An 8,450-nucleotide genomic window follows, 5' to 3' on the forward strand; every position below is an offset into this window, starting at 1 on the left:
AAGAGCTAACCCCTAACCTCCACAGACTACTCGAAAAAATCCAAACTGATGGAAGACTCCCAAACTCTTTTTATGAAGCCAGCATCATCCTAATCCCAAAACCAGATAAAGACACAACAAAGAAAGAAAACTTCAGGCCAATATCTCTGATGAACATAGATGCTAAAATTCTCAACAAAATATTGGCAAACCACATCCAGCAATACATTAAAAAGATCATCCACCATGACCAAGTGGGATTCATCCCAGGTATGCAAGGATGGTACAATATTCGCAAATCAATAAACATAATACATCACGTCAACAACAGCAAAGACAAAAATCACATGATCATATCAATAGATGTGGAAAAAGCATTTGATAAGGTACAACACCCATTTCTGATAAAAACACTCAGCAAAGTGGGACTAGAGGGAGCATCCCTCAACATAATGAAGGCCACATATGAGAGACCTACAGCCAACATCATACTCAATGGACAGAAACTTAGAGCTTTCCCACTAACATCAGGAACAAGATAAGGATGCCCTCTCTCACCACTCCTATTCAACATAGTATTGGAAGTCCTAGCCACAGCAATCAGACAAGAAAATGAAATAAAAGGCATCCAAATTGGAAAGGAGGAGATGAAACTGTCACTGTTGGCAGATGACATGATACTGTACATGGAAAATCCTATAGACTCCAACAAAAGACTACTTGACCTAATAAATGAATTTGACAAAACAGCTGGATACAAAGTCAATACTCAGAAATCAAAGGCACTCCTGTACACCAAAAACGAAACTGCAGAAACAGAAATCAGGAAAAAAATCCCATTTGATACAGCAACAAGAAAAATAAAGTACCTAGGAATCAAATGATCCAAGGAGGTAAAAGACCTGTACTCAGAAAACTACACAACACTGAAGAAAGAAATTAAGGACGGCAGAAACAAATGGAAGCATGTACCATGCTCATGGATTGGAAGAATTAACATCATCAAAATGGCCATACTACCCAAAGCAATTTATAGATTCAATGCAATCCCTATTAGAGTACCCATGACATGTTTCACAGATATAGAACAAACATTTCAGAAATTCATATGGAGCCATAAATGACCCCGAATAGCTGCAGCAATTTTGAGAAAGAAGAACAAAGCAGGTGGGATCACAATACCTGATGTCAAACTGTATTACAAGGCCACGGTAATCAAAACAGCCTGGTACTGGCATAAAAACAGGCATATAGACCAATGGAACAGAACAGAGAGCCCAGAAATAAACTCAAGTCTTTACGGTTAATTAATATTTGACAAAGGAGGCAGAAGCATAAAATGGAGCAAAAACAGCCTCTTCAACAGATGGTGTTGGGAGATCTGGACAGCTACGTGCAATAAAATGAAACTCAATCACGAACTTACGCCATACACAGAAATAAACTCAAGATGGATAAAAGACTTAAATATAAGTTGTAACACCATAAAAGTCCTTGAGGAAAACATTGGCAGGAAAATCTCAGATATTCCATGAAGCAACATCATCACAGACACATCCCCTAAAACAAGGGACATAAAGGAAAGAATCAACAAATGGGACCTCATCAAAATAAAAAGCTTCTGCGTGGGTAAAGAAGACAGCACCAAATTACAAAGTGGACCAACAGTGTGGGAAAACATATTTGCCAATGATACCTCAGACAAGGGCCTGATCTCCAAAATATATAAAGAACTGACACGACTCCACTCCAGGAAGACAAACAACCCAATTAAAAAATGGGCAAAGGACTTGAACAGACACTTCTCCAAGGAAGACATACAGAGGGCCCAGAGACATATGAAAAGATGCTCAGCATCACTAGCCATCAGAGAGATGCAAATTAAAACCACAATGAGGTACCTTCTCACACCAGTCAGAGTGGCCAACATAAACAAATCCACAAACAAATGTTGGAGAGGATGCGGAGAAAAGGGAACCCTAGTGCACTGTTGGTGGGAATGCAGAGTGGTGAGGCCACTGTGGAAAACAGTATGGAATTTCCTCAGAAAACTAAAAATGGAACTGCCCTTTGACCCAGCAATTCTATTGCTGGGATTATACCCTAAGAACCCTGAAACACCAAAAGAACCTGTGCACCCCAATGTTCATAGCAGCAGAAATTATAATAGCCAAGTACTGGAAGCAACCTAAGAGCCCATCAGCAAATGAGTGGATCAAAAAACTATGGTACATTTACACAATTGAATTCTACATAGCAGAGAGAAAGAAGGAGCTTATACCCTTTGCAACAGCATGGATGAAACTGGAGAGCATTATGCTAAGTGAAATAAGCCAGGTGGTGAGGGACTAATACCATATGATCTCACCTTTAACTGGAACATAATCAATAGAAGAAAAAAGCAAACAAAATATAACCAGAGACATTGAAGTTAAGAACAATGTAACAATAGCCGGGGGTTGGGGAACAGTGGGAAGAGGAGATTACAGGAACTACTATAAAGGACACATGGACAAAATCATGGGGGAGGGTGGGGGTGGGGGAGGGAGGTGGGTTCAGCCCGGGAGGGGTGGATGGATTGGGAGAAAAGGCATACAACTGTAATTGAATAACAATAACAAATTTGAAAAAAAAAAAAAAGAAAGTACACTATGAAGTGTACTGTCTAATTGGAGCAGGAGTGAAGTGAAAGAAGAAAAATGAAAATGAGAATCAGGAAAACTAGTCAAACAATGTAATTAAACAAAGAAATAAAATGAAGAAAACTAAGCATATATAAGAGAAATACAAAAATACTAATAAAGTAAAAGAAGTAAAAATAATGAAATAGTAATTATAATGCAAATAAACAAAAATGTGGAATGCTTCGTGAATTTGCGTGTCATCCTTCATAGGGGCCCGGCTAATCTTCCCTGTATCATTCCAATTTTAGTATATGTTCTGCCAAAACGAGCACACCCATTATTCTCATTCATTTTTCCATTTCTAAGCAGCAGAGCTGAGAGACATGAATCTAACTTCCAGGCTGTGATTTCTGTCTCCTCCATTAGCTACTCGCATGACACCCTTTTTATCCTCATCTTATTTCTTCCATTCTTTCTTTTTTCACTCATTTTTATTTGTTTTTTCTCAGCTGTGTCTTCTGGAACTAGCCTCTGGAACCTCTACCCCTTGGCAGCCACTGGGGTTCAGTTCCCAGAAGAGTAAGTCCCAAGAATCTCTTGAGTTCTTGGCCTAGTCTCATATCATGTCCTTAGAAGAACTCATGAGAGCAGACTCCCACCCAATGGCAAGGCATGCCACAGAGCATGCAGCTTCTACCCTACTCCTCCTGGGTAATTACCTCCACAGCTTGTAGTTCGAGTTGGCACTCCCCTGACTTCAGACTCTTCCCTGGCCATTTCCCTGTCCTGATCACCCTTTGGGCTTCCCTCTGACCTAAATAGCATTATCATCACTCATATTTCATGATGATTTCTACCCTCAGGCTACATTTCAGTTTTCAGGTCCTTTTACATATGTAACATTTAAATTTCTTAAACCACCCCCTTTCTTTTTACCCATTTATACTACCTTAATTTATTCCAATATTTTCCTTCTGCCTAAGTGGATCCTGCCTTCAAGCAGGGTCCTCATCAGTGCATTTCAAAGGGTGGAACAGAGCAGTCAAGGCCTTCTGAGTTGAACTTTTCTCACTTTCCCATTCCTACCTCCTGCCCCAGGCTCACTCCTTGAATGCCCCAGTTTCCATCCTACCTTGGTGCCTCAGCTCACCAGAATGTGCAGTGTGAAGTTCCCACATTCTTCACCCTCCCAGGCATGACCCCTACATCCTTGCCCCCAAGCCTCTGTCCACATAACGAGTACTCATTCCATGGGTTGTGTGTCCAGTGATGTGAGTGCAGTGCTGCACAGTCTGTCTTTCTGTCTTTGCTTTTGAAAACTCCATGGTCTGTACATAAGAATGTAGATAATTAGAGCAGTGCCCATTTTACAGGCCTCTCTTTACTGTTCTGCATGTGTTAAACTATTTCATTAGCATGCTAGGCAGGGACTGGAACACAAGGACACATAAAAGTATGAGGAATAGTTCTTAACATCTGGAGTTCATGGCCCGGTGTTGTGGTCTCAGTAGCCAAGGCTAGAGTGATGATGCAGGGCAGCTCTCTGGATACAACTGTCATGGTCCAAGACATCCCCTGCCAGGGCAGCATCAGCCACTGCAACCTCTGTTATGAAGCTCTTGTGCTGTGGACATTTCCATGAGAATCAGATCGAGCCACCATTCCTGACTGAGCAGACCAATCAGTATTTGTCTGGATTGGCTAAAAGTTCATGGCAGGACAATGAAGTGGTGTGTCCCTGCAGCCGCCATACAAGGTCAACCAGTAGCCTCTTGCCCCTTCCTCTCTGGGCACTCTGTGAAGCATCAGCCTCTGAGCAGGAGGCTCTGCAGTGCCTCCCACACACCGTAGTCCTTTAGTCCTAAATGTTGCTTCACAGAAAATAAAAAAGAGATTGTGAGTCTTTCTGATTACCAGGAGGAGAAAGAAAATGTAGACTGCTTCACAAAATACAGAAAACACAACCATTCAAAGAAACACAAAATAGAGAGTGAGAGGATAAAAGTAAAAGTAAGTGTGTCTGTAATAATATATAAATGACATACATTCAATGGGGATAAAAAATTACTACATGCTACTATAATGAAGCATTTCAGAAAGAATCAGTGAGAGGCAGAGCTGTAATAAAAACAAAGAGCTTCCATATTATATCACAAAAAGGTATTAAAATTACATTAAAACCACATTATGGTAATGAAATAGATAATCCAAAAACAAATATTTGTGCTAGTCTTTTATGTGTCAAATAATATATCATTAAATATCAAGCAAATATTGCCATAAACAGAATAAGATACCTTTTTATAGATGCCCTCCTTATCAAAAACAGCTTCCCCTCCTGCACAGCAAAGAAAACCATCAACCAAATGAAAAGACAACCTACTGAATGAGAGAAAATATTTGAAAATCATATATTTAATAAGAGGTATAATATCCAAAATATATTTTAAAGAGTCACACAACTCAATAACAAAATAAAATCTAAGTAAAAACTGGGCAGAGCATCTGAATAGAAATTTTTCCAAAGAAAAGCTACAAATGGCCAATATGTACATGAAGAGATGTTCAACCTCACTAATCATCAGAGAATTGCAAATCAAAACCGCATGAAGTATCATCCTACATCTGCTAAATTGGCTATTTTTAAAAAGACAACAAGCACTAAGAATATGGATAAAAGGGAACCCTTGTGCACTGTTGATGGTAATTCAGATTGGTGTAGCCACTATGGAAAGCAGTCTAGAGATTCCTCAAAAAATTAAAAATAGAACTATATAAGGACCCAGCAATTTTATTCTGTGTATCCAAAGAAAATGGAAACACTAACTTGAAAAGATATATTCACCCCATTTTTAATGCAGCATTATTTACAATAGCCAAGAAATGGGGGAAAAAAAAAAAACCACCTAAGTTTCCATTGATGAGTGAATGGATAAAGAACATGTGGCATATATAAAGAGAATGCAATATTATTCATTTATAAATGAGAATAAAATATTACCATTTGTAACAACATAGATGGACCTTGAGGACAATATGCTAAGTGAAGTAGGTCAAAGAAAGGCAAGTACCATGTGATCTGACTTATATGTGAAATCTAAAAGATAAAAATGTGAAGCTCATAGATTCAGAGGACAGATAGGTGATTGCCACAGTTAGGGAGATGGAGGGTAGGCAAAATGGGTAGAGGGGATCAAAAGTTACAAATATCCAATTAAAAAAATAATTAAGTCCTGGGGATATAAGGTATAGCATGATGACTATAGTTAATAGTACTGTATTGTATACATGAAAGTTCTTAAGAAAGTAAAAATTTCTCATCACAAAAAAAGAATTTTGTAACTACATATGATCCCAGCTGTTAACTGGACTTATTGTGATGGTCAATACACAAAATATACAATATGGAACCATTGTGTTGTGAACTTGAAACTAAGGTAATGTTATATGCTAATCATACCTCAACAAGAAAAGAAAAACTGCTTCTTTGCCTCATTAGCTATGCTCTTACACTGTGTAGGTTTTATTAATACATATCAGGACACAAAATTATATTATTTATGTTTATCTGTTTGCTACCTATCTCACTTCACTAAACAGTAAATTTCATGGAATTCTTAACATTTATAATGCTATCTGTATGATAAGTATGTAACATATTTGTTTAATTAATAAATTAATAACAAAATAAGAAAAATCCTCAAATTGGAAATGAGAAAAGAAAATGTGTTACAAACACAAAAGATATTAAAGCAATTGTAAGATGCATATATATATGCATATCTTATACATACATATATATTATATATATATAACACAAAGACAGACAACAGAGTTGTAATAGTCAGAAGGAAAGGGGTAGGGGTAGGGGTTGGTGGGCAAAAAAGGTGAGGGAATTGGGGATGGAAAGAGACTTTGCTTGGGACAATGGGAGCACAATGCGGTGTGCAGATGATGTTTATTGAGATGTATATTTAAAATCTGCATGATTTTGTGAACCAATGTGACCCCAGTAAATCCAATGTTAAATAAAGACCACAAAAAGATAATATTTTCTCCAATTATCTGGTAATAAATAAGAATACTTGCATGAAATCAGAAAGTATCCCTGGGAAAAGACAACTTACCACTATTAACAGAAATAGAGATTTAAAAAAGAAGTAACATTTTGTTGTATATAATGCACACTTTGTAGCCCAAATTTTTGAGGGAAAAATAAGGGTGCACTTTATACATGGGTATAATGATTACATGTCATGGGTATAATAATCCCATGTATAATGCACACACTATGTGGGTGAGCATTATGCACGGCAAAAAACGACACTGCTGTTTGGCTGACCAGACAGATAGCTAGAGAGACAGACAGTTGGCCAGTTATAGATGATAGATGATAAATAGATAAATATATAGAGATAGATGATAGATATAGATTATATATATATATATATAGAGAGAGAGAGAGAGAGACAGAGAGAGAGAGAGAGAGAGAGAGAGAGAGAGAGAGGCATATATCTATATACATGGTCTGTCCAAAAAAAGTCCCACCATTTATAAAGTAATGAGAATGGTTTGCTTGACATCGATGTCACCTGACAGCCAATGACAGTGGACTGGAATGTGCATGCTTGAACAATGATGACTTCATCATAAGAGTTAGTGGGGGCGGTAGATGCCATTGAGTGAACATATGTACTGTGAGGCTATTGCATTCACAATGACTGAGGGAGTAGAGCAAGAAATCTGCATCAAATTTTACATTAAGTTTGAACATTCCTCCATGGAAACCATTTAGATGATTCAGAAGGCCACAGATATGGGCAACAAGTGATTGGCAGCTTCATCACGACAGCGTACCTTCTCATGCATCATGTCTCATGCAGAGATTTTGGTGAAACCTCAAATCACCCAGGTAACTCAGTCCCCCTATAGCACAGGTTTGGCACCCTGTGACTTCTTGCATTTCCCCAAAACTCAAATCACCTTTGATAGGGAAGAGATTTCAGACCATCAATGAGATTCAGGAAAATACAATGGAGCAGCTGATGGTGACTGTAAGATCTGTGTGAGGTCCCAAGGTGCCTTATTTGAAAGGGCTAAGGCACCATTGTCCTAGGTACAAAGTTTCTTTTATCTTGTGTCTTCTTCAAAAAAATTCTTTATTTTTCATATTAATGGCTGGATACATTCTGGACAGACCTTGTAAAGTCAATATATTTGAAATAGAATCCAAGTCTGAGACTTTGTGACTTTTTCCCTACAACATTCTAAAATATAACACATTTCTCAGAAAATGCCACAACCTGTGTAAGTGGAAAAAAAACATAAACAACATTCTGAGAACACCAATGACAACATTGTTAAAACACTTAGATTATACATTTAATATTCTCTGTTAAGGCCTCCGAGGTCCCATAATTTCCTCCAACTAACATTATGAAGTCACGTAAGGTAGTCAGATGGAAACAAAAGCACTGAATTATCCTCAAAAAAATGGAAATATAACAAGTCAACCAAGAGATTAATAACCATAGTATTTGCAAAAGAAAATAATGCTTCTGCAACAAATAGTACTTTGTTTTTACCAAACAAACATTATTCTTTAAATATATTTCATTGATTATGCTGTCACATTTGCCCTAAGTTTTCCCCCCATTTTCCCTCTCCACCTGGTACCCTCTTACTTTGTATCCATCTTCTCCTTTTTCCATGTCCATGGCTTATAATATAGGCTCTTTGGCTTCTCCATTTCTTATATTGTTCTTAACATTCCCTTATTTTCTACCTACCAAGTTGTACTTTATTTTTTATTGTTGTTTAATTACAGTTGTCCCAATTTTCTCTCAT

General features: G+C 37.6%; 1 non-coding gene across 1 annotated transcript; it reads right to left on the reverse strand.

Moving 5' to 3' along the window:
- Positions 1-2,829: 2,829 nt before the first annotated feature.
- On the reverse strand, positions 2,830-2,935 carry LOC112305689 (U6 spliceosomal RNA). Its single transcript, XR_002974846.2, has one exon. It is a non-coding gene; the product is annotated as a U6 spliceosomal RNA (small nuclear RNA).
- Between the last annotated feature and the right edge of the window lie 5,515 nt (positions 2,936-8,450).

The sequence above is a fragment of the Desmodus rotundus genome, chromosome 4, assembly GCF_022682495.2.
Source record: "Desmodus rotundus isolate HL8 chromosome 4, HLdesRot8A.1, whole genome shotgun sequence".
In the NCBI taxonomy this organism is placed as follows: Eukaryota; Metazoa; Chordata; class Mammalia; order Chiroptera; family Phyllostomidae; genus Desmodus; species Desmodus rotundus.